This window comes from Mauremys reevesii, linkage group 12 (assembly GCF_016161935.1).
Source record: "Mauremys reevesii isolate NIE-2019 linkage group 12, ASM1616193v1, whole genome shotgun sequence".
Taxonomy (NCBI): Eukaryota; Metazoa; Chordata; order Testudines; family Geoemydidae; genus Mauremys; species Mauremys reevesii.
In genome coordinates, this window is record NC_052634.1 from 31,667,456 (window position 1) to 31,692,452 (window position 24,997).

Consider the following 24,997-nt stretch of genomic DNA (forward strand, 5'->3'; position numbering starts at 1 on the left):
CGCCTGTTGGCCGGCTCCTGGGCCGCGATCAGCTGTGCCGCTGCCTGGCTGGGCGGCCGCTTTATAGGCCCCCTCCTCCGCCTAACTCCGCCCCCTAATCAGGGCTCAGCAGTCTGCCCCGACAGAGAGAGACACAAGCACCCCAAAGACAGACGCAAACACAAAATACCTGCCTCCTCCAATGGGAACTCCCACTCAAAACTCCCTGTTAGCCGCCCTGTTGGCCGGCTCCTGGGCCGCTGCGATCAGCTGTGCCGCTGCCTGGCTGGGCGGCCGCTTTTATAGGCCCCCTCCTCCGCCTAGCTCCGCCCCCTAATCAGGGCTCAGCAGTCTGCCCCGACAGAGAGAGACACAAGCACCCCAAAGACAGACGCAAACACAAAATACCTGGCTCCTCCAATGGGAACTCCCACTCAAAACTCCCCTGTTAGCCGCCCTGTTGGCCGGCTCCTGGGCGTGTGTGAGAATGAAAATCCTAAACCGCCCTTTGAAATAACGAATGCAGCAGGACGTGTTATTGTCTCTGCCCCAAAGCAGACAGACCAATGGAGAAATGCCATGAGTCCAGGGTAATACTCCCCTGCCATTTTACCTTGTTTGCTTGCTAAACTCCCTCCCAACCTTGAGGGCTCCCAGATCCCGATATTGAGCTTGAGCTGAGATGTCTACGGTGCAAATTAACCACCCCATGGCCCTAGCCTGGGAGCCTGCACTGGCACGGGACAGCCGTGGGTGTTTCATTGCAGTGTGGACACAGCCTAGCATTATGTCTACACTGCCATTAACACACCCAAGTCACTATTCTCAAACCCTGGGTCAGTTGATTCAGGCTTGTGGGGCTTGTGCTGCAGGGTTATAAAATTACAGTGTAGACACTTGGGCTTGAGACCAACCTCTGAGACCCCACGAGGGGTGAGGGTCTCCGAGCCTGGGCTCCAGTCTGAGCCCCAGGACCCCAAATCTGATCATCCAGGCCAGCCGGGCCACAGGGATTTTGTCACAGAATAGATGCCCTCTCAGGGTATGTCTACACTGCAATGTAAGCCCAGGGTTAGCAGAAGTCATGTCAGCAGCCCCAACACATAAACATAAACCATGAGGGAAAGACCCACCCCCCAAATAAGCTGGGCAGTGTCCTTCTCCCTACGGTTCGTAAGTCCAGCAACCAAACGTCCTTTAACATGAGCCATTCCCGCTCTGCACCCCACTCACAGCTGTTGTCCTTAGTCAGAGCAAGCCCAGAGGTGCCTCTGTACAGTTCACCTGCCATCCTGGGTGGAAAAGGGGGAAACTAAGAAGGCCCCGTACTCACTATGTTGTCTAGGGACTCACTCATCCCTCCCCAGCCCCCCTGTCCTAAAGTTGGTCTAACACCTACATTTTAGTATTGGGACCCAGACCCCGGCCCACTTGGCTTTGGAACCCCTGTCCCTTGCCTAGCAAGTGCTCTTGAATTGAGGGTGAGTCCCTCAATCGGGGTCTGCCAAGCACAGTTGTGCTGCCCTCGATTCACACAAGGATAACAACCCTTTATTTCTCCTGCCCCTATAACATGGAGACTGGGAATCCAACACCAGCCACAAGTGATCATTTCGGCAAGCAACCCAACCTATTTCTAACATACTGTAAAATCCACATGCAGACTCATACACGAAACCTTGCAAGAAAATCTCCCTGAGGGGGTCTGAAGCACCTGCTGCTGGAGGGAAGGAGGGAGCTGTGGGTTGGGATTGAGGAGCAGCGTGAGGAGCAGGGGCCTGTGGGTTGGGATTGAGGGGCACTGGGAATAGGAGGGGGCTGTGGGTAGGGATTGAGGGGCACTGGGAATAGGAGGGGGCTGTGGGTTGGGATTGAGGGGCACTGGGAATAGGAGGGGGCTGTGGGTTGGGACAGAGGAGAAGGGTGAAGAGGAGCAGGCTCTGGTTGGGAGTGAGGAGCAGTGAGCATAGGAGGGACTGAGGGTTGGGATTGAGGGGCACTGGGAAAAGAGGGGACATGGGTTTAGGCTGAAGAGCATCTTCATTTGGGGATCCATCAGGAAAGGGGAAGGCAGCAGGTGATTCTAATTCCTTAGGGATATTCTGTGTGTTTGTACGTGTGTGTGTGTGCAGGGAAGGAACATGCTATATGTCCAGAGGCCTTTATTCCTCCAGGCTGCAAGGACAGAGGGGCTGTCAGGAAGTTGCCCCTTCAAACCCACACACAAAAAGGCCCTTCTGAGGATAGGGAAAATCCTGCAGAGAGAAAACAACATCAAAGAGGACTCCAGCAAGACAGCTGAAGATCTTGGTGAGTTGTTTATCACCTGACCAGGGACTTGAACCCTGGACCCTCAGATTAAAAGTCTGATGCTCTGCCAACTGAGCTAGCCAGGCTCACAAAGCAAAAGAGCAAGTTGGTGCAGAGGAGAAACTAGTCAAGAAAACAAGAGCGGGAAACAATAGGGGAAACCTGCTGCTCTCTCTGGCCTGGTCAACACTATGAGTTTATATCCAATTTAGCAGCGTTAAATCGCATTAACCCTGCACCCGTCCACACAACGAAGGCCTTTATATCGATATAAAGGGCTCTTAATACCAGTATCTGTACTACTCCCCGACGAGGGGAGTAGCTCTGAAATCAGTATTGCTATTTCGGATTAGGGTTAGTGTGGCTGCAATTTGATGGTATTGGCCGCCGGGCGCTATCCCACAGTGCACCATTGTGACCGCTCTGGACAGCAATCTGAACTCAGATGCACTGGCCAGGTAGACAGGAAAAGCCCCAAGAACTTTTGAATTTAATTTCCTGTTTGCCCAGCTTGGAGAGCTCATCAGCACAGGTGACCATGCAGTCCCAGAATCAAAAAAAAGCTCCAGCATGGACCGTACGGGAGATACTGAAGCTAATCTCTGTATGGGGAGATGAATCTGTTCTATCAGAACTCCGTTCCAAAAGACAAAATGCCAAAAAGTTGAAAAAAATCCCCAAGGCTATGATGGACAGAGGCCACAACAGGGACTCAACACAGTGCTGAAACTTAAGGAGCTGAGACAAGCGTACCAGAAAGCCAAAGAATGAAATGGACGATCACGGAGGGAGGGACGACTGACGACTGTAGCTATCCCACAGTTCCCGCACTCTCCAAAAACCATTTGAATTCTTGGCTGAGTTCCCAAAGCCTGAAGGGTCACAAACATTCTTGCGGGTGGTTCAGGGTATATGTCGTTCACCCCCACCCCCACCCCCGTGAAAGCAAAGGGGAAAAAATCATTTCTCGCCTTTTTTCAATGTCACCGTATGTCTACTGGATGCTCCTGGCAGACGCGGTGCTGCAAAGCAGCATCCCCATCCCTTCCCTTCCCTTCCAGATGGCAGACGGTACAGTAGGGCTGGTATCCGTCATCGTTGTACCGTGAGTGCTCCTGGCTGGCCTCGGTGAGGTCGGCCGGGGGTGCCTGGGCAAAAATGGGAATGACTCCCAGGTCATTCTCTTCTTTAAGCTTCGTCTAATGGAGATTCAGTCCTGCCTGGAATATCATAGCAGCTGGAGGCTGCCCTCCCCTCCCCGCTTTGAGCTCTACTTGAAGAGGCAATAAAGTCAGTGTTGTTTCAAATTCCTGCGTTCTTTATTACTTCATCACACAAATGGGGGGATAACTGCCACGGTAGCCCAGGAGGGGTGGAGGAGGAGGGAAGCAATGGGTGGGGTTGTTGCAGGGGCACCCCCTAGAATGGCATGCAGCTCATCATTTCTGCGGGATGTCTGGGGCTCTGACCCGGAGCGGCCGTTTGCCTCTCTGGTTCTTTAGCAGGCTTGCCCGATAGTCTAGACAGGACTGACTCTCCCTTTAGACAAAACTTATGGAAGGGAATGACCTGGGGAGTCATTCCCATTTTTGTCCATACGCCCCCGGCCGACCTCACTGAGGCCAGCCAGGAGCACCCATGACAGCAGCAAACGATACAGTATAACTGGTCACTGTCATTGTCAACTTGCAAAGCAGCAGACGGGACGGTATGGCTGGTAACCATCTTTCCTAACTTGCAAAAGGCAAGGGGATGCTGCTGTGTAGCGCTGCAGTACCACGTCTGTCAGCACCATCCAGTAGAGATACAGTGACAGTGAAAAAAGGCTGAATGGGCTCCATGGTTGCCGTGCTATGGCGTCTGCCCAGGCAATCCAGGGAAAAGGGAGCAAAATGATTGTCTGCCGTTGCTTTCACAGAGGGAGGATTGACTGACGACATTTACCCAGAATCACCCACGACACTGGTTTTGCCCCATCAGGCATTGGCACCTCAACCCAGAATTCCAATGGGCGGGAGAGACTGCGGGAACTATGGGAGAGCTACCCACAGTGCAACACTCCGGTAATGGACACTAGCCTTGGTACAAGGACGCACACCGCCGAATTAATGTGCTTAGTGGGGCCACGTCCACTCGACTGTATACAATCTGTTTCCAAATACAGGCTTCTGTAAAATCAGAATAATCCCACATCTTAGACATACCCTGTGATTAACAACTTTGGTGGCTAATTGAAAGGCTGATGGTTCAAACCCAAGCGAAGATGGCGTTGTTGTTTTTTTAAGTGATGAGAATCCAGTACATTTTAACAGGCAGAAAATCTCCTCAATGCTGCTGTAGCCTCATTGGGCAAGCATAAGGGGGACTTTTGCCAGATGCATTGGTGGTATAGTGGTGAGCATAGCTGCTTTCCAAGCAGTTGACCTGGGTTCAATTCCCAGCCAGTGCAGTGATGTGATGTTTTCTCATCTGGGTATTGGTTTAATTTCAGTCACATTGTATCAGTTTATCAATGGAATGAGAGAATCAATGTCCTGCAGGTCATTCAACACACAATGGAGGAAGAAAGAGGGCGGGACTATACAATGAGCTGTTGAAGTTATCCTGGTATTACAATGTTTGGTTTATTTTTTTTTTAAATTTCTTTACTTCCCTCTCCCTTTTAGACTCAGAGCCTTTAAGGTCAGAAGGGACCAGTGTGATCATCTAGACCGACCTGCTGCACCTTGCAGGCCAAAAGACCCCACCCACCCACTCCTGTAATAGACCCGGGAGGGGAGGCAGCTCTGTGCTCTGCCCCTACCCCAGGCAGCACATGGAGGCCCTCTGCTCCCCTCCCCCCATGGGTGTGCAGAGATGTGCCAGCAGCACTGAGGTGGCTCCCTGCCCACTCTGCCTCCATCCCTCCGTGCCACTCCCAGAAATGGCCGGCATGTCCCAGCATCCCCTGGGGCATGGGGAGTGTCTCCATTCACTGCCCCTGCCCCGAGTACCAACTCCGCGGCCCCCATTGGCCAGGAACTGCAGCCAATGGGAGCTCTGGGGGCAGCGCCTGCAGGGAGCAGCACACGGAGATCCCCTGACCCCGCCCACCTAGGAGCTGCTGCCAGAGGGTTGTGTGTACCAGTCACTTTGGGAGCTGCAGTGCCCGGGGTAAGCGCCACCCCTCCTGCACCCCAACCCCCTCCCCCAGCGCAGAGCCCGCACCCCGCACCCAAATTTACTCCTTCCTTTCACCCAGAACCATCCTTCGTCTCCTGGGCTGCAAGTAGCCATCCCTGGGAAGCCAAGAGGCAGGCACAGGATTCTACCTCCCAGCAGCCAACTACACCTCCCCAGGCTTTGCAGAACGAAGGGTGACACTCTACTAACCCCACTTAGCCACACTGAGGCGCTTAGCTTCTGCCCTGCCTTCCTCAGCTCGACTTTCCTCTTTTGCCCCATTCCTGCCTCACTCCCTCCTTTGGCAAGTCACACAGAAGAGCCGGCCGCCATAGGCCAACCTCCCAGGGCAGAGGAGACCAAGCCACAAGACTTCAAAAGGTGATTGGCCCAGATCCTCTAGCTTTCCCCTGCTGATGCCAAGGCTTTTTCTCAGCTCATTTCACCACTCTCTGCCCTGCAGGGGTTGGGGTTATCACAGGTGTTACCCAAAATTGGGCCAGCTAGTAAGCGTAGGGAGGACTAATGACCCACCAGAGTTTGGCAGAAAGCAGCACGTTTGTTATACTGACAGCTAAGCTCAAAAGAAGAAGGGGGAGGGATACATTTGCATACTCTCGCTCCCAGGACAGGCACAGCACTGAAGATGTCAGGATTCTGCAAGGTAAGTGTCCCACAGCGCAGCTATGGACGATGCGATGAAGGTAAGTCTCGCTGAGGCACAATGAAATACAACACAGAGAACCACTGGCCAGGTGGTCCGGGCGAAGGGCATTCACTGGAGGTACAAGCTTGTGAGTGCTCTCCTGAGCACAGGGCCCCTTCCCCTTTTAAGGGCCTGCACCTCATGGCCTGCGACTAGAGATGACTTGGCTGCATCTGGTTGGTCACACTCCACCTTGGGCAGTGTCCATGCTCTGGGTGTGTGAGTGCTGCCTAATTAGCGTCCCAGACACCTTGTCTACCTTAGAGCTCTTCTGCTCTTCAACCAGAACATTCATCCCAGGAGCATTCCAGGAGCGGGAGGGGGAAAACCACTTCACAGGCATTCAGAGAGGGAGAGGAGAGAAAAGTGGGAGCAGGGGAAGTATAACAGACCTTTTGAGCATAGAAATCACTGCTGCTCCTACAACAGCAGGGACAGGCCAGGAAGAGCTGGGAAAATTAAGCCCACATGTTTCTGTCTGGTTTCAAACCAGGGCTCTTTTGTGTGTTAGGCAAATGTGATAACCACTACACTACAGAAACTCTGTCCCAGTCTTTACCCCTCCCTTCATAAGACCATAAGAATGGCCATACTGGGTCAGACCAAAGGTCCATCCAACCCCTCATCCTCTCTGCCAACAGTGGCCAATGCCAGGTGCCCCAGAGGGACTGAACCTAACAGGTAATGAGCAAGTGATCTCTCTCCTGCCATCCCTCTCCACCTTCTGACAAACAGAGGCTAGAGACACCATTCTTTACCCATCCTGGCTAATAGCCATTCATGGACTTAACCTCAATTCATTTATCTGCAAAAAGAAAGAGGAGTACTTGTGGCACCTTAGAGACTAACAAATTTATTTGAGCATAAGATTTTGTGGGCTAAAACCCACTTCATCAGATGCATGCAGTGGAAAATGCAGCAGGAATATATATATATATATATATATATATATATATATATATATATATTAACACAGAGAACATGAAAAAATGGGTGTTGCCATACACACAATAACAAGAGTGAGCAGTTAAGGTGAGCTATTATGAGCAGGAGAAAAAAACCTTTTGTAGTGATTATCGGGATGGCCCATTTCCAACAGTTGACAGGAAGGTGTGAGTAACAGTAGGGGGACAAATAAACATGGGGAAATAGTTTGACTTTGTGTAATGACCCATCCATTCCCAGTCTTTATTCAAGCCTAATTTAATGGTGTCCACTTTGCAAATTAATTCCAATTCAGCAGTCTCTCATGGGAGTCTGTTTTTGAAGGTTATTTGTTGTAATATTGCGACTTTTAGGTCTGTAAATGAGTGACCAGAGAAACTGAAGTGTTCTCCAACTGGTTTTTGAATGTTATAATTCTTGACATGTGATTTATGTCCATTTATTCATTTACGTAGAGACTGTCTGGTTTGGCCAATGTACATGGTAGAGGGGCATTGCTGGCACATAATAGCATATATCACATTGGTAGATGTGCAGGTGAACGAGCCTCTGATAGTGTGGCTGATGTGATTAGGTCCTATGATGGTGTCCCCTGAATAGATATGTGGACAGAGTTGGCAATGGGCTCTGTTGCAAGGATAGGTTCCTGGGTTAGTGTTTTTGTTGTGTGGTTGCTGGTAAGTATTTGCTTCAGGTTGTGGGGCTGTCTGTAAGCAAGGACTGGTCTGTCTCCCAAGATCTGTGAGAGTGAGGGATAGGTTGTAGATCCTTGATGATACAGTGGAGAGGTTTCAGTTGGGGGCTGAAGGTGACGGCTAGTGGGGTTCTGTTACTTTCTTTGTTGGGCCTGTCCTGTAGTAGGTGACTCCTGGGTACTCTTCTGGCTCTGTCAATCTGTTTTTTCACTTCAGCAGGTGGGTATTGTAGTTGTAAGAACACTTGATCGAGATCTTGTAGGTGTTTGTCTCTGTCTGAGGGGTTGGAGCAAATGCGGTTGTATCTTAGAGCTTGCCTGTAGACAATGGATTGTGTGGTGTGCTCTGGTGAAAGCTGGAGGCATGTAGGTAAGTATAATGGTCAGTAGGTTTACGGTATAGGATGGTGTTTATGTGACCATCGCTTATTAGCACTGTAGTGTACAGGAAGTGGATTTCTTGTGTGGACTGGGCCAGGCTGAGGTTGATGGTGGGATGGAAATTGTTGACATCATGGTGGAATTCCTCAAGGGTTTTCTTTTCCATGGGTCCAGATGATGAAGATGTCATCAGTGTAGCGCAAGTAGAGTAGGGGCATTAGGGGACGAGAGCTGAGGAAGCGTTGTTCTAAGTCAGCCATAAAAATGTTGGCATACTGTGGGGCCATGCGGGTACCCATAGCAGTGCCACTGACTTGAAGATATAAATTGTCCCCAAATCTGAAATAGTTATGGGTGAGGACAAAGTCACAAAGTTCAGCCAGCAGGTTAGCCGTGACATTATTGGGGATACTGTTCCTGACGGCTTGTAGTCCATCTTTGTGTGGAACGTTGGTGTAGAGGGCTTTTTAGCCTGCTGCTTCTCTGTCTGGGAGGTTTTTGTCAGCCCTGGCACACAAAGGGCATCATTGCGAGCGCCCATGAAGGCGAGATGAATTTTGCCTGCCTTGCTCAGCTTGACTTGCTTCCTCACACCATTACTGCCTTAGATCCTGGGTCACCTGGTGGCTGAAGATGGTCCATTGTCTCAAGCGGTGCCAGAGCCTGACACAGTGCCCCGGGCAGCCTTTGCTCTGCACATGCCGGCCGTGCACATTTGCAAATACTTTAAAGCTCTTGTCAGTAAGTTCTGGGGACAGTTGCTCACCATCAGAGGAAGCTCCCTAAAATTGGCCTGTCTCACCCAATTGTACATTGACCTCTGTTCAGACTGAGCCAAAGGTGGGGGCCTCGCTGCTGTGGCCGCCGCTGCTGTGAGGGTGGCCACTGTTGTGGATGAAGCCATCCTGCAAGCACCTTCCACTAGAGAGGGGGGCCTCCCCCTTCCCTCCTTCCCATACCCGGTGCTGCACCCAGTGGGGTAAAAAGAAAATACAGCCATATTGGAAGAGTCAGTTGCGTTCTTTGCGGTTGCCCCACCATTCCCCTCGGGCCTGACCTGACCGCCAGCTCAGCCACCACTGAAAATTGAAACACAAAACAGTAGAGTCGTACAAGGCTTCAAAGCCCACCAGGCCCAACCCCTCTTCTAATATGGCAGAAAAGCTGCACTTCTCCTGACTAGGTAGGGACGTCCTATGGCCCCACAAGAAGTGGAAGGCCATCGTGTTCGGTCTCAGCAGCACTCGTGGAGCAGGGGGAAATACCTGGCTGAGGAAATTCCCCACAGATGGGTCTTGAGCATCACAACCTTGTAGGTAATGACAAGGTCCACTTACGCCACCGGCTGAGCCACTCCTCACAGGCCAGCAGCCATTTCTCCTGGTTCGCGTTCCCCACCTCAACCCCAACCGAACGCTAGAAGGCCCAGCCATCAACCTGCCCACTCTTGCAGCCCTCCTCTTCTGCCCTGACTGATAGAGGGGAGTATTGAGCCTCCCTCCCTTAGGCCCTTCAGCATCCCTGGGGAAGACCAACACTGCCCAAGTGACTTTGGGCCAGTAGGTCAACCAATAGGGCTGCCTCCCAGGCCAGGCTGCAGCCCAGCTTCAGGACTCAGAGGAAATGGAGCTCGCATCCCTACCTACAGGACTCCAGGCATGGCCAGGCTTCTGGATCAAACGTCCCCTCTTGTGCTCAAGTCACAACAGCTAGCGGGCAAAAGACAGGCTTTCATGGCATTGGAGAAAGCAAGATAGAGCCTTGGAAGAGCCCTTCTATCTGCAGCAGGATTAGCCTGTGTCAGTGATTAATGAGGTGGATCTAGTTGTAGATTGTTATTCATTCCGCACCTTGACAATTCACACAGTCCCTTTCCTACTCAAATCCCCAGCACCTCAGTGATCCTGGTAGCAGGGGTTGGGGCCTGAGATTTTCAGGGTCCTTTTTACCCTCCACCTGGAGTGAACTCAGCTTTTCCCCCATCCCAGACTATCCATGAAATAACAACAGGAGCATAAAGAAAGAGGGGAGGGAACATCTCATGGCCAGGGCTGGATGTGCCCAGGGCCCCCTGCTTGTCCATTGTTTCCATGGAATTTGGCCCCCTGCTTTGCACAAGGGACAGAGAAAGATCTTGCTGTTCCTGTGTCTGTGCAAAGAAAATTGTGCTTCTGTATGAAAGACAGGAGGGAAATGGCCCCATGGTGGGACAATATTCTCAGGATTAAGACCTAAGAACTCAGGCTGAGAACTGATTTAACTCCACTCATCTGGGATTTAACAAATTGTCTTCCATGGAGCAGGGCCAGTTCCAGTGTTTTTGCCACCCCAAGTCGAAAAAAAAATAAAAAAGCTGCAATCAATGGCAGCTCTACCTCTGCTGCTTTTGGCCAAAAGTCCTTCCCTCTGAGAGGGACGAATTGCTGCTGAAGCCTCCCCTTTCCATTGGCTGCCCCAGGCACCTGCTTGCTGGGCTGGTGCCTGGAGCCAGCCCTGCCATGGAGACACTGGGAAGATGGGGGAATCAGGAAAATACCATGGATTCGTTTATGTTGTAAGTGAAGAATAACAAAAACAGTGCTGGTTTAAAGTCACTTTTCCCTGACTGGGAATTGAACCCAGGCCTTGGCAGTGAAAGTGCCAAATCCTAACCACCAGGGAGGGGCAGATGCTGTTTTTCTTCTCACTTATGTTACACTTTCTTAGGCTACTTTCTATCCAATTTCTGAAGCTGCTCAATTGTCCATTCCCTGAGGGCTAAGAGCAGAGAGTGCAGGAATCCCTGTACTCAGGGTCACAACCTGAGACCAACTCAAGCTACTGAAACAAGCACAAATGATGCTTCCTCCAGCAGGATCACAGAGCCACACAAAGAAAACCCATGAGGAACAATCCTCCTCTGCCTTCATTTACCCCATCGCAACCCTCTCAGCAGCCAACTCTTGTGGGAAGGACGCTGAGCTGATAGGAGCTCTGGCATAGAGAGCAAGGGAGGGGTGTTGCACCCTTCAGTGAGAGCTGGTCACATTCTTACTCTGGAGGAGGAGGGAAAGGCGATGGCCACGTGATGGGGCCAGTATGTACCACAACATGGTTCTTTTATGTGGGATGACTCTGAACATTGACTGATCTCCACTCCCTTGGATTTGAAGAGATGTTTAGTTGGGCACTTAGGAGGCTGAAGCAATTTTATGGATGGTGACACTATGATTAAAGGGTTATTTAATGTTGTAGAAATTGTTAAAAACACTGAGCTTAAACTGGAACTGCCTGTTATCTCGCCTGCCTCGGTGGGAACTGCAGGGAATCGTCCCCTGCTGCCCTTGGCTCCAGGCTGGTTTTTCTGGGGAGGGGACGTGGAATTGATTTGTTTGCTGTTGAGAAGGGAGCCGAGCCAGTTCTCAGGGAACGAGAACTCCCAGCATCTTCCCAGCCCAGCCCAGGCTGCTGCCCTGTCCCAGCCTCTGTTCCCCTGGGGGCCCTGCGTGTTTGACTCTAGAGCAGGCCGGGAGCAGCAACAGAGGCAGAGGACAGCCTGGGCCGGGCAGATAAGAAGGAATTTAGCCAGCAAAAAAGTAAAATGGCAGGGGAGTATTACCTTGGACTCGACGGCATTTCTCCATTGGTCTGTCTGCTTTGGGGCAGCGACAATAACACGTCCTGCTGCTTTCGTTATTTCAAAGGGAGGTTTAGGATTTTCATTCTCACACACGGTGCACAAAGCAGGACTCAACCTTTGCTGTAAACTAAACAAGCTGCCCACAGATTCTGGCAGCCACAATGAGCATTTGGGTGAGAGCTCAGACCTGCCCCTGTCCCAGAGAGGGGAGGGGGGTCATCTGTGTGGGGACTGGACCACTGACCTACCCGCTCCTAACTCCCAAACGTTCAGTAACTCTGTTATCAGTGCCAGTGAGTGTTATTTAAACCATAAGAAAAACCACACTGGGCTAGACCAAAGGCCCATCTAGCTCTGAAACTTCTCTTCTGACAGTAGCCAATAACAGGTACCCCAACATCCAGCCAACAAGGCACCACTGGGAGTTGAACCCAGAATCTCCTGTTTACAAAACAGAAGCTTTAGCCAGCTAAGCCATGGCCCCTGTGGGTGACTAAAGCACTCTGTGTGCCCACACCTGACTCCCTGCCATTGCCACCAGGGCCTGACAAGCTTTGCTTGTGTCTGGATTCTGCAAAGCAGAGGAGCAGGTGATGTTTTCCTTGCAAGCTGTGTGCGAGTGAATCTTTGGCCAGGTCTGCACTACAAAGTTGTTTCAGCAGAATGATATTGCTCTGGTGTGTGAAAAACACACAATGCTACCTCGGTCGGCAGCTTGTGGCTGGTGCACACACTGCAATGCCATGTCTGGCGACAAAACTGCCCTGTTTTGGTGACAAAATAAAACGACTTCGATGAGAGGTCTAGAGCTTTTTGCAGCAAACTTAAAGTGACAGAGTGTCAGTGTAGACGCTGCTGTTCATTATATCAGCATAACTGGCCTCTGCCAGTATCCCACAATGCCCGTCGTGAACTCGCCTGCCCTGCATTCCTGCTACAGAGGCTGGGCCCCTCCCCTTTCATAGCTCTGGGAAGTTCTGACAGCTGAGCCTGCTGCTCTGCTCCGGCAGCCAGGAGCAAATCACTGCCATGGATGCTGCTCTCTCCCGCACTGCGAACACAGAGCAGGTGGTGGGAGTTTCCTTACAGTGTAGGGGGGCCACTGGAATCCGAACTGTGACACGCCCAGGACATCCCTTCCCTTGAGGAGGCTCTTACCTTCTAAACAGGGATATCTGTTTTCTAGTAAAATCACGAAAAGGGAAGGAGAAAACTCGAAAGAGGTTCCCCCTGGCACTCACGTGCGTGAACCCGAATACTCTCTCAGTCCTCAAAGAGAGACGTGGAGAAGGAGACTTGCTGAAGCAAAGCCACAGGGGCCTCTGAGGTTTCCCTGGCCCCTCGCCCCTGTCTTGCCTGCCTGATGTCAGCATCTTTCTGTGAGGTCACCACCTCCCCACCACCTTTGACCAATAGTCTGAGGTCCTGCAAAAGGCCTTTGTGATGTCACTGCCACACCCCTCCCTTGCTGTGCTAATGTCCTGCCCCTGGCCAGGCACTTTGGAGGTTTGAGCTACTCCCTGTGGATCACCCCACTCAAGGAGCGTTCGTTCTAGGAAGCAAGCTGGCTAGACAGGAAAACATCAGACACTGTTTGGATGGACAGGGTGGGTCTCAGGGGAGGGGCAGAGGGGGGGGGAACTGAACGCAATGCCCCAGATGTGGCCTCACCAGTGCGGAATAGAGGGGAATAATCACTTCCCTTGATCTGCTTGCAATGCTCCTACTAATCCAGCCCAATATGACCATTTACCAATATTGAATGCAGACACAGCAATATCTGATACATTGGTTCCTGTCCATTCAGGAGGTTATTTCCCACCTATTCATAAATAATGAAGATGCTCTAAGCGGAGGGAAGAGAACTGTCCCGTCCATGCAGTTAACCCATCTCCCCGAGAGGTGGTAGCTATGTCAGTGGGGGAAGCTATGTTGGTGGGTGTGCAAGCTGTGGTATCTACATGTGTATATAAAATTTACTCAAACCCCATTTTTAAAACCCCTGTGGCCTGGGAATAGAAAAGGAGCTCTCTGAGGCAGAGCCCGTCCTTCAAAATCCTTAAGATCACTGACTTGCCAGTGTAAATGTCATGGGGGTATAGCTCAGTGGTAGAGTGTTTGATTACAAATCAAGTGGTCCTTAGTTCAAATCCAAGTGTCCCAATTTCTGAAATTAAAAATAATTCTGTTTCCAGTATGCTCAGGAGCTCCACTAAATAGGGATCCCTGAAATAAATGGACATACTCAATGTTTGCCTGTGCAAATGCACAAAAACCTATCAAACAAGTCCCCAGCTGAAATCAGTTCCAATCTGCTAAGTGTATAGGCTTGTTTTCATCAACTAAACAAAGGCCCATGAAGACACATGTGCAGAAGAACAAGAACCACATCCACATGGGAGGCATGGACTAGTCTGTATTACATTTGGTAAGTAAGTTGTCATTGGGACTGAAAACTCTACTGGAGGTGGACAAGAGCCTGTTACAAAACTAAAATAACCAAGATTTACAAACTCCCTGTTACAAATTCAATCCTCTCTTTGTGCACACGGCATCAACTGGGGCTCTAGTAAATGGCAGCCTTCCTTTAACACAGATCGTTGTTTCTTGTAACTTTCAGATATATTCAAATGGCAGCTGTTCAGAGGTCATGTGCTGCTAGTTCAGAGCAGCAGCAGAGTCTCTGTACGTTTCCCAACCGTAGAGCTGGGTGTGTCTGCATCCAAGTAACTGCAGAGTCAGTGTAGTCCCAGACAGTTAATTGCACAGTCTCCCTTTCTGGTCTCATTGATCATTTGGGTAGAAACAGCAATGGTTTGGTGGGTTTTTTTTTTCTCCTTCCTTTTCTCCTAAGGAATGTGTGATCTTGAGCATGTTAGGCCTGGTCTACACTAGGCGTTTAAATCGGTTTTACGAGTGTAAAACCGATTTAACGCCACAACCGTCCACACTAGGAGGCACCTTATATCGATTTTAATGGCTCTTTAAATCGGTTTCTGTACTCCTGCCCGACGAGAGGAGTAGCGCTAATATCGGTATTAACATATCGGAATAGGGTTAGTGTGGCCGCAATCGACGGTATTGGCCTCCGGGAGCTATCCCACAGTGCACCACTGACCGCTCTGGACAGCATTCTCAACTCGGATGCACTGGCCAGGTAGACAGGAAAAGCCCCGGGAACTTTTGAAATTCATTTCCTGCTTCGACAGCGTGGAGAGCTCATCATCACAGGTGACCACGCACAGCTCATCAGCACAGTTAACAATGCAGTCTCCTGAGAATCGAAAAAGAGCCCCAGCATGGACCGCTCGGGAGGTAATGGATCTGATCGCTATATGGGGAGATGATTCAGTGCTAACAGAACTGCGTTCCAAAAGACGAAATGAAAAAGTATTTGAAAGAATTTCTAAGGCTATGACTGCTAAAGGCCACAGCAGGGACTCCGTGCAGTGCAGAGTGAAAGTTAAGGAGCTCAGACAAGCCTACCAGAAAACCAAAGAAGCAACCGGAAGGTCCGGGGCAGGTCGAAAAACATGCCGCTTCTATGCTGAGCTGCATGCAATTTTAGGGGGCTGCGCCACAAGTACCCCACCCCTGACTGTGGATTCCGAGGTGGGGGTTGTAATCTCTGCCATGTCTGAGGATTATGCAGACGGGGAAGATGAAGAGGAAGAAGAAGAGGAAGACCTCGCAGAGAGCACACAGCACTCCGTGACCCCCAGCAGCCAGGAGCTTTTTATCACCCTGACGGAATTACCCTGCTCCCAGCCCTCGCAAGCAACTATTGCAGAGAATGACGCCCTGGAAGGGAGCTCTGGTGAGTGTACCTTTGCAAATAGCAAACAGTGTTTTTTAAGCAAGCCTTTTTTAATGATTGATTTGCCCTGAGGACTTGGGATGCATTCGCAGACAGTATAGTTACTTAGAAAAGTTTGTTAACATGTCCGGTGATTGAGAGGAAATCCTCCAGGGACATCTCGATGAAGCGCTCCTGTAGGTACTCCAGAAGCCTTTGCAGAAGGTTTCTGGGCAAGGCATCCTTGTTCTGCCCACCGTGGTAGGACACTTTACCATGCCATGCATGTAGCAAGTAATCAGGTATCATTGCGTGGCAAAGCATCGCAGCGTATGGTCCAGAGGACTGCTGGCATTCAAGAAGCATCCGCTCTTTATCTTGTTCTGTTATCCTCAGCAAAGTGATATCGTTCAGGATAACCTGGTTAAAAATCAGGAATTTAAGTAAGGGGGGTGGCCATTTTTCTACTGGGTTCGTGGAATGCAGCAGCTTAAAAAAAACACTTTCCTGCACGTAGCGAAGCGGGGAGGAGGGTGAAATGCCGATGATCTTTTCTGTTTGGTCACCGGCGAGGCGAGCTTCCCAAGCTACCGGACAAGCAGTGGGTGGGGAGGGGAAGGTTGTTGATTAGCAGGAGCTAGCGTGGTATTAGCCATGCGTTGGGGAGGGTAAATCACTGAGACAGTGGCTTACCATGGCCGCATGCAAGCTGAATCCTGATGCCTGGACCTGTGTCTGTGAGATCTGTAACCCCAGAGATGCAAGCAGTCACTATTAAGATGAAAAATGCGACCTTGTAGGGAAATCACATGTGCTATGTAAGGTGAATAGTGCTTTTCACTGTGAAAGAGTATAACCATTGTTCTGTAAAATGTATCTTTCTAAATATTTATCTCCCTCATGCAGCTGCAAATTTTTCAAGCGTCCCTCCTCCATCCCAAAGGCTAGCACAGATAAGGCGGAGGAAAAAGAAGACGCGAGATGAGATGTTCTCAGATATTATGGAAGTTACACGCAATGAAAGAGCTCATCTGAATGAGTGGAAGGACGTGGTTTCAAATTACAGGAAAGAGGCCAGTGAACGTGAGGACAGGAGGGATGAACGTGAGGACAGGAGGGACAACCGAGATGAGAGGTGGCGGCAGGAAGACCGGCAGGAAAATCAGCGGTGGCGGCAGGAAGATCAGCGGTGGCGGGATGCAACTCTGGGGCTGCTGCGTGATCAAACTGACATGCTCCGGCGTCTTGTGGAGCTTCAGGAACGGCAGCAGGATCACAGAGTGCCGCTGCAGCCCCTGTATAACCACCCTCCCCCCTCACCATGTTCCTTAGCCTCCTCACCCAGGCGTGTAAGAACGCGTGGGGGGAGGCTCCGTGCACCCGCCCACTCCACCCCCGTGGACAGCCCAACCAGAAGGATGCCGTTACTCTGAATTTTTTTTTAATGGCCTTCTCCATCCCTCCTTTCCTCCTCCCAAAGCACACCCTTACTTCTCTCCCTCTTTTTATAATGAAAAAATAAAGAATTAATGCTTTTTAAATGAGAGTGACTTTATTTGCATAAGTAAGCTGTACTCGAAGGGGGAGGGGGAGTTGCTTACAGGGACTGAGTCAATCAAGGGGGTTGGGTGTTCATCAACAAACACAGCAGTCACACTGTACCCTGGCCATTGATGAAGCTCGTTTTCAAAGCTTCTCTGATGCGCACCGCTTCCTGGTGTGCTCTTCTAATCTCCCTGGTGTCTGGCTGCGCGTAATCAGCGGCCAGGTGATTTGCCTCAGCCTCCCACCCCGCCATAAAGGTCTCCCCCTTACTCTCACAGAGATTGTGGAGAATACAGCAAGCAGCAATAACATAGGGGACATTGGTTTGGCTGAGGTCTGAGCGAGTCAGTAATGTGCGCCAGCGAGCCTTTAAACGGCCAAATGCACATTCCACCACCATTCTGCACTTGCTCAGCCTGTAATTGAACAGATCCTGACCACTGTCCAGGCTGCCTGTGTATGGCTTCATGAGCCATGGCATCAAGGGGTAGGCTGGGTCCCCCAGGATAACGACAGGCATTTCAACATCCCCAACTGTTATTTTCTGGTCTGGGAAGTAAGTCCCTTGCTGCAGCCGTTTAAACAGAGTAGTGCTTCTGAATACGCGAGCATCATGAACCCTCCCTGGCCATCCCTCGTGGATGTTTGTGAAACGTCCCTTGTGATCCACCAGTGCTTGCAGCACCATTGAAAAGTACCCCTTCCGGTTTACGTACTGGGTGCCCTGGTGCTGCGGTGCCAAGATAGGGATATGGGTTCCATCTATCGCCCCCCCACAGTTAGGGAATCCCATTGCAGCAAAGCCATCCACTATGGCCTGCACGTTTCCCAAGTCACAACCTTTCGTAGCAGCAGCTTAGTGATTGCTTTGGCTACTTGCATCACAGCAGCCCCCACAGTAGATTTTCCAACTCCAAATTGATTCCCGACTGACCGGTAGCTGTCTGGTGTTGCAAGCTTCCACAGGGCTATCGCCACTCGCTTCTCTACTGTGAGGGCTGCTCTCATCTTGGTATTATGGCGTTTCAGGGCAGGGGCAAGCAAGTCACAAAGTTCCATGAAAGTGCCCTTACGCATGCGAAAGTTTCGCAGCCACTGGGAATCGTCCACACCTGCAACACAATGCGGTCCCACCAGTCAGTGCTTGTTTCCGGGCCCAAAATCGGCGTTCAATGGATAGAATCTGCCCCATTACCATCAGGATCTCCAAAGCGCCGGGGCCCGCGGTTTGAGATAATTCTGTGTCCACGTCCTCATCACTGTCATCGCCGCGCTGCCGTATCCGCCTCTTACTCGCCTCGGTTCGAAGGTCCTGGTTCAGCATATACTGCACGAGAGTGCGCGAGGTGTTTAAAACATCCACGATTGCGGTATGGAGCTGAGCAGGGTCCATGCTTGCTGTGCTATGGCGTCTGCACGGTTCACCGCGCTCAAGGGGCGCGACGCGGGTGTCTGCCGCTGTGAGGGAGGGAGGAGGGGTGAGGCTGTACCCAGAACCACCGCTAAAATGATTTTTGCCCCATCAGGCACTGGGATCTCAACCCGGAAATGCCAAGGGGCGGGGGAGGCTGCGGGAACTATGGGATAGCTACGGAGTAGCTACCCACAGTGCAATGCTCCAGAAATCGACGCTAGCCTCGGACCGTGGACGCACACCACCGATTTAATGTGTTTAGTGTGGCCACGCACACTCGATTTTATAAAATCTGTTTTACAAAACCGGTTTATGCAAATTCGGAATAGTCCCGTAGTGTAGACGTAGTTTAAGTTCCCTGTGGGTCAGGAAAATTCCATCTCCTTGAAATAGCTGGGAAGTGACCTGTTTGTATCACCTAGAATAAAGGAGCTTTTGTAAAGCAGTTTCATCTTTAAATATGCTGGGATAAAAATAGTAAATAGTAAATTCCACAGCCAGACACCAGGTCAGGATCAATGGATGGGGCCAGGATCAATTAATTACAGAAGAAACAAACTCTTGGGAAGTAGCTATAATTTGTCCCCAAACCTTTCCTTGTTCTCATATGCTATCAGGGATTCTCTTCTAGAGGGCAGAGTTAAGGTTATCTGGGCATGTACCCTCACTCTGTATTCCCTGTTTCTCCAGAGTTTGAGTTTTACTGAACTCCATGTTCTGGAAGGTAAGAGATAGTCACAGTCAAAGTTAACTCTCTGTTAACAAAGGTTTTGTTAGTGGCAAATAATGAGACTAATCCCTCATTGCGGTAATTCCACTGACTTCAATGTGCTCTTTCCCCATTTCTAGTTCCAAAAAAATAAGCAAATTAAAACAACCTTGAGAACTAAAATGCTGTGAGAAAGTGGAAATTTTAGTAGCTCAAATAATTCAGTTTCTGCTGTGTCTTGTGCATGTGTAAATGGCACAACACGTTAATTTATAAGCACATCTTTCTTAATATCTTTAAATATTCTGTAGTACATTGACTAGATCAAGTGGGTTGTTCAATGCAGTGAGGTTTTCATGCATTGCCTAATACATATTTTTCATATTATGTAAATTAACACAACTCATTGAACACAAAATTGTGTATTTCATGCTGTGAACTGTGTCGGTAGCTCAAATTAATAGGTTTATTTTCTCTCTCTCTTTCTCTCTCTGTGAGGCACAATGAAATAATTTAGTGATGCTGAAAACATTCCCTTCTCCTCCAGAACTGCCTTGGAATCACCTTCCCTTTGTAGATTAATCTGCCCCTGTGTCGCTACAAGGAAAATATAGTTTCTATGAAAAAAACACAATTTTTTAATTAAAGGGACTGAAAGAGAATAGGTTACTCAGACATAGGTTAGGGGTTTGTTATAGAAGTGGGTGGGTGAGATTCTGTGGCCTGCGTTGTGCAGGAGGTCAGACTAGATGATCATAATGGTCCCTTCTGCCCTTAAAGTCTCTGAGAATAGCCACATGAGGGTGACACATCAGGAATGCAAAGCAACAGGTTCCTGGTTTGCACATTGATGGTGACAAGGGATTGAACTCGACTCCCCTCTTTTCACAGACACATTTGTTTTATTCTCTGAGGTCAAACATCAGTTTAAATGTTGTACTTAGTCCTCTGCCTTGTAGCTTCAACAGCTGCAGATGCAAGATGAGTTACTGCAGCCTAGACCTTGTGTCCGTGTTTAGGTGGTTTTCACCTAAACGTTCAAGAAGCTCCCAGTAATTTCCCGATCTCACCAAGTCCCACCGACAGCTGAGCTATTCCTGACCACTGAGCCCAGTCCAGACATTGGGTGGGGGGTGAGTTTGTACCCAAATAACTGGCAGAGCCAAGCAAGGGGCAAAGAAATGTTTGCTTCGGTCACTAGGTCTCTGTTTCTATTGCTCGTTTGCTCTCTCCCCTTCCCAGATAAGGAGCAACAGTAAGAGAAGAAGGGGTTAAAACATGTGCTAGGTGGTGGCTGGGTTTGGATGACAAATTTAAAACCATCTCAGCGCCCTCTAGTGTGACACTGACACCATCAGATTCTCACCTTTCACTCACACTTCATGAATAACAGTTTCCCTGAACTACTTTGCTGTGATTATTTCAATGGTTCCTACACCGATACCTGCTGTCCCTTCTGGCTGGTTAATTGCACTATTTGGAACCTGCTCCTAAAATTACACCCTTCCTGGGAGCAAGATTCAGAACTGCCCGAGGAAACCCCATTGGGTTTCAAGTGCAGCCCAGGCAGGGTGGCAGGGACAGCCCAGGGGTCTCAGAGCTTCTTCTTCTTCCTCACAGAGAGAAGGTTAAGGGGGGCACTACTTATGACTCCTGGGTTTTAGTCCTGGCTGTGGGAGGAAAGGGGTGTTTAGTGGATTAGAGTTGGGGGCTTAGGACTCAAAGAGGAAACATCTCCCTTTTCAGCTTCAATGCACATTGAACAAGAACATGGCTTCTCATCTCTTTGGTTTCAGATGAGCAGCCGTGTTAGTCTGGATCCTCAAAAAGAACAGGAGTACGTGTGGCACCTTAGACACTAACACGTTTCTTAGGTTCTTTTGCCATCATGTGGCCATTTCATTTTACTTCTTATTGTTAAAAGGTTTGGGTACTTCAATAAGGCTAATCATCTAGTGGAACGAGCTCCACAAGGGACGTGGTTAATTCCCCATCACTGCCGTGTGTATATGAAGACCGCAGCTCTTGCTGCAAGACACCTGGTGTGTGGGTGTCCCTGTTTCCCCTTCAGAACCTCTGGTACATGGTGCTTCCCTCCTCCCAGTTCAAGATCCCCATCATGTGGGTGCTCCCATCCAGGATCTCTGGTGGGTGTCTCTGTCCCCCACCCCATGAACTAGCTCCAGTGTGTGGTTTCCCCTGCCTGCCCCCATCCGGGATCTGTGGGTGTCTCTGTTCCCGTTTTCAAGATCTGTGTTGCAGGGGGACGTCCCTCCCCCCAAGTCAGAATCCCCAGCGTGTGGGTGCTCCCATCCCCCCTTCCAGGCTCTGCGGGGGGTGTCTGTATAAAAAGAGACTGTGTCTCACTGTCTTGCCCAGGCTACACTGCAGGGGCTATTCACAGGCGCAACCCCACTACTGATCGGCACAGGAGATTTGACCTGCTCCATTTCTGACCTGAGCCGGTTCACCCCTCCTTAGGCAACGTGGGGACCCCAAGCTTCAATGGGATCACCATATTGATGCTGAACTTAGTGTGGACACCCGATTGGCACAGACTGCAGCCCAGAAGCCCAGAACTCCTGGCCACTGCAGCCCAGAACTTCTGAGCTCAAGCGATCCACCGGCCTCAGCCTCCCCAAGCGCTGGGATCACAGGCACCAGCCACAGGGCCCGGCTGGTTACAGGGTCTCCCGCTTCCAATTTCAGGCTCAGCCTGGGAGCTCTGTGCTCTGAGCAGGTGGAAGTGTAGCCTGGAACTGAGATGATGCGCTGAGGTTATTTGCACTGTGCGCTTCACATGGAGGTGAAAACCCGGGGCCCAGATCTTTGAGCACAACCCTCGTCCTGAGGGCTGGGGGGGGGGCTGCATAAAGAGAGACCGGCTCTCCCTGGCGGGGCTGCAGCGGCTCTTCACAGGGGCAGTCCCACTGCCAACTGGTACCAGAGTTTTGAAAACCTCCTTTCTGGCCTGGCTCCTCTCTCTAGGGAGACTGGTGGCCCCAAACTTCTAAAGTAAGAGCCAGAGCGCTGTGTCCAGGATCTTCTATCGGGCCCCTCACCGTGGTGTCTGTCAGGCGCAAGGAGAAACCAGGGAAATGTTTTCATGGCGTTTAAGGGCAGAAGGGGCCATTAGCTCAGCTAGTCTGACCCCCGAATAACACAGAATTACACCATGACACACATTGATCCCACAGACCTTAGATAGATCAAAGCGTTTCAGCTCTCAGGATGGAGGCTAAACTGGGTACCAGAGGCAGCGAACAAGGGGCCCCCAAGGCAATGGCAGGGAGCTGACGAGGTGAAATATGCCCAGATGATCCCAGCAGGTGACCCACCCCCATGCTGCAGAGGTGGGAGTCCCTGTTCCTCCTGCCCTTAAGAATCTCTGGTGGTAAGTGGGTCCCCCCAGTTCCCCAGATAAGAATCCTCCATGTGATTTCCCTGGCTTCACCTCCAGATAAGAACATTGTGTGGAGGGAGTGGGAGGAAGGTTGTCTGGCAGATATGTAAAGGGGGACTGTGTCTCCCTGTCTGGCTCAGGCTCCTGGGAGGAAGTGATCTCGGTGTGTCTGGCTGTCTCCATTCTTCCCGCCCATAAGAATCCCTGGTGTGTTGGTGCACCCTAGACCAGTAAGGATCTCTGGTGGGTGGGTGTCTCTCTCCCCCTAGTCAGGATCTCTGGGGCGGGCCTGTATAAAAAGAGACTTTGACTCACCCAGGCTGGGCTGCCATCATGGAACAGACCAGGTCCTTCTGTGGAGGGTTTGCGTTCCTCCAATGATGTGATCTCAGTGTGTGTGGGTGTCCCTGTCCCTTCAACCCTTAACAATCCCTGGTGCATGGGTGCGCTGGGCCCCATTATAATCCCCTCTGTCTTACCCCCCATGAGGGATCCGGTGGATGTGGGTGTTCTCCACGCTACTGGGGGTGTCTGGTGCCCCTGTCCCTCCTGGTTAATAGTGGAGTGTGTGGGTGTCCCCCCGCCCATTAAGGATCCGTGTTGTGCGGATGCCCCCGTTCTTCTCATTAAGAATTGTGCAACGGAGCATATGGGTGTGTCCCCCACCCCATGAACTAGCTCCCATGTATGGTTCCCCTGCCCCCATCCAGGCTCTGTGGGTGTCACTGTTCCGCTTTTCAAGACCCGTGTTGCAGGGGGCGTCCCTCCCCCCAAGTCAGAATCCCCAGCATGTGGGTGCTCCCATCCCCCCTCCAGGCTCTGCGGGGGGGGGGGGGGTCTTAAAAGAGACCATGTCTCACTGTCTTGCCCAGGCTATGCTGCAGGGGCTATTCACAGGTGCGATCCCACTACTGATCAGCACAGGAGTCTTGACCTGCTCTGTTTCTGACCTAGGCCGGTTCACCCCTCCTTAGGCAACCTGGAGACCCTGAGCTTCCCCAGGATCACCATATTGATGCCGAGCTTAGTGCGGACACTCAATCGGCACAGCCCCCTGCAGCCCAGAACTCCTGAGCGCAAGCGATCCGCCAGCCTCAGCCTCCCCAGGCGCTGGGATCACAGGCACCAGCCAGGGAGCCCGGCTTATTTTGCTGCCTGGCAGCTGGAGCTTTAAACTCTCCTTGTGAGCTCTGTGCCTTGGTCAGATGGGGACAGCCTGGAACTGGGAAATGCTCCTGGTTCCCCTGCCCCCGTCTCATGTCAGGGTGCAGACGCCGCTGTCCTCCCAGGTAAGATCCCGGATGTTTCGGTGCCCCCCATCCCCCATCCAGGAGCCCAGGTGTCCGGGTACCTCTGCCCCCCATACAGAATCCTGGGTGTGTGGGTGTCCGTCCCTCTTCAGAGGATCCCGGAGTGTGGATGCCCTTGTCCCTCTCTAGAAGATCCTGGGTGTGTGGGTGCCAATCTCCCCCCCCCCAGTAGATCTCTGGTGGGTAGGTCCCCAGGGTGTGAGTGCTCCCATCCCCCGATACAGGCTGGGGGGGGTATAACTGGCTCTCCCTGTCCTGCCCAGGTGGTGCTACAGCAGCTGTTCACAGGGGCAGCAACCCCACTGTCACCCTGCAGCTTTAACCTGCTCCAGGGGTGACCTGCTTCACCCTCCTGTGGGAGCCTGGGGACCCCGAACTTCCCAGAGTCACCTGATTGATGCCGAGCTTAGCACAGACACCGGCTCAGCATGGCAGGGTGCAGCCCTGACCATAGGCGGCAGGTTTGTATAATTTTTGGTGGGGCCCAAAATGGTGGTGCCCCCCCCACTCCCGCCCTGTAAGCCGATATAAAATGAAGCTACAACACGTCAGTACCACAAGATTACAAGGTTGGAGAAGGGGTAGGGGGTTCCAGGGGCCAGTCAAGGGACAAGGAGCAGGGGGGGTTGGATGGGGCGGGGGGTTGGAGGGGCAGTCAGGGGGCGGGCAGCAATTGGATAGGGCTGGGAGTCCAGGGGGTTTATCAGGGGACAGGTAGGGGTGGGGTCCTGGGGAAAGTTGGTTGGGGTCTCAGGGGGGGGCAGTGGGGGACAAGGCTAAGGGAGGCTTAGATCGGGGCTGGGGTCCCTAGTGGCAGTTAGGGGCAGTTGTCTCAGGAGTGGGTAACGGGGGACAAGGACCAGTGGTGCTTAGATAGGGGTGGGGTCCTGGGGGCAGTTGGGGCAGGGGTCTGGGAGGGGCAATCAGCGGCCAGGGCTGGGATTCAAAGGGCTCTGAGCTGCTGGCAGCCGCGGGAGCCCTGAGCCCTTTAAATCCCAGCCGCCTCCCGGCTGGGATTCAAAGG

General features: G+C 51.3%; 3 non-coding genes across 3 annotated transcripts; 2 read left to right on the forward strand and 1 right to left on the reverse strand.

Moving 5' to 3' along the window:
• Window positions 1-2,302: 2,302 nt before the first annotated feature.
• On the reverse strand, window positions 2,303-2,375 carry TRNAK-UUU. The gene has a single exon. It is a non-coding gene; the product is annotated as a tRNA-Lys (tRNA).
• A 2,291-nt stretch (window positions 2,376-4,666) lies between these two features.
• TRNAG-UCC lies at window positions 4,667-4,738 on the forward strand. Its single transcript has one exon. It is a non-coding gene; the product is annotated as a tRNA-Gly (tRNA).
• A 9,149-nt stretch (window positions 4,739-13,887) lies between these two features.
• TRNAC-ACA lies at window positions 13,888-13,960 on the forward strand. The gene has a single exon. It is a non-coding gene; the product is annotated as a tRNA-Cys (tRNA).
• The last annotated feature ends 11,037 nt before the right edge of the window (window positions 13,961-24,997 follow it).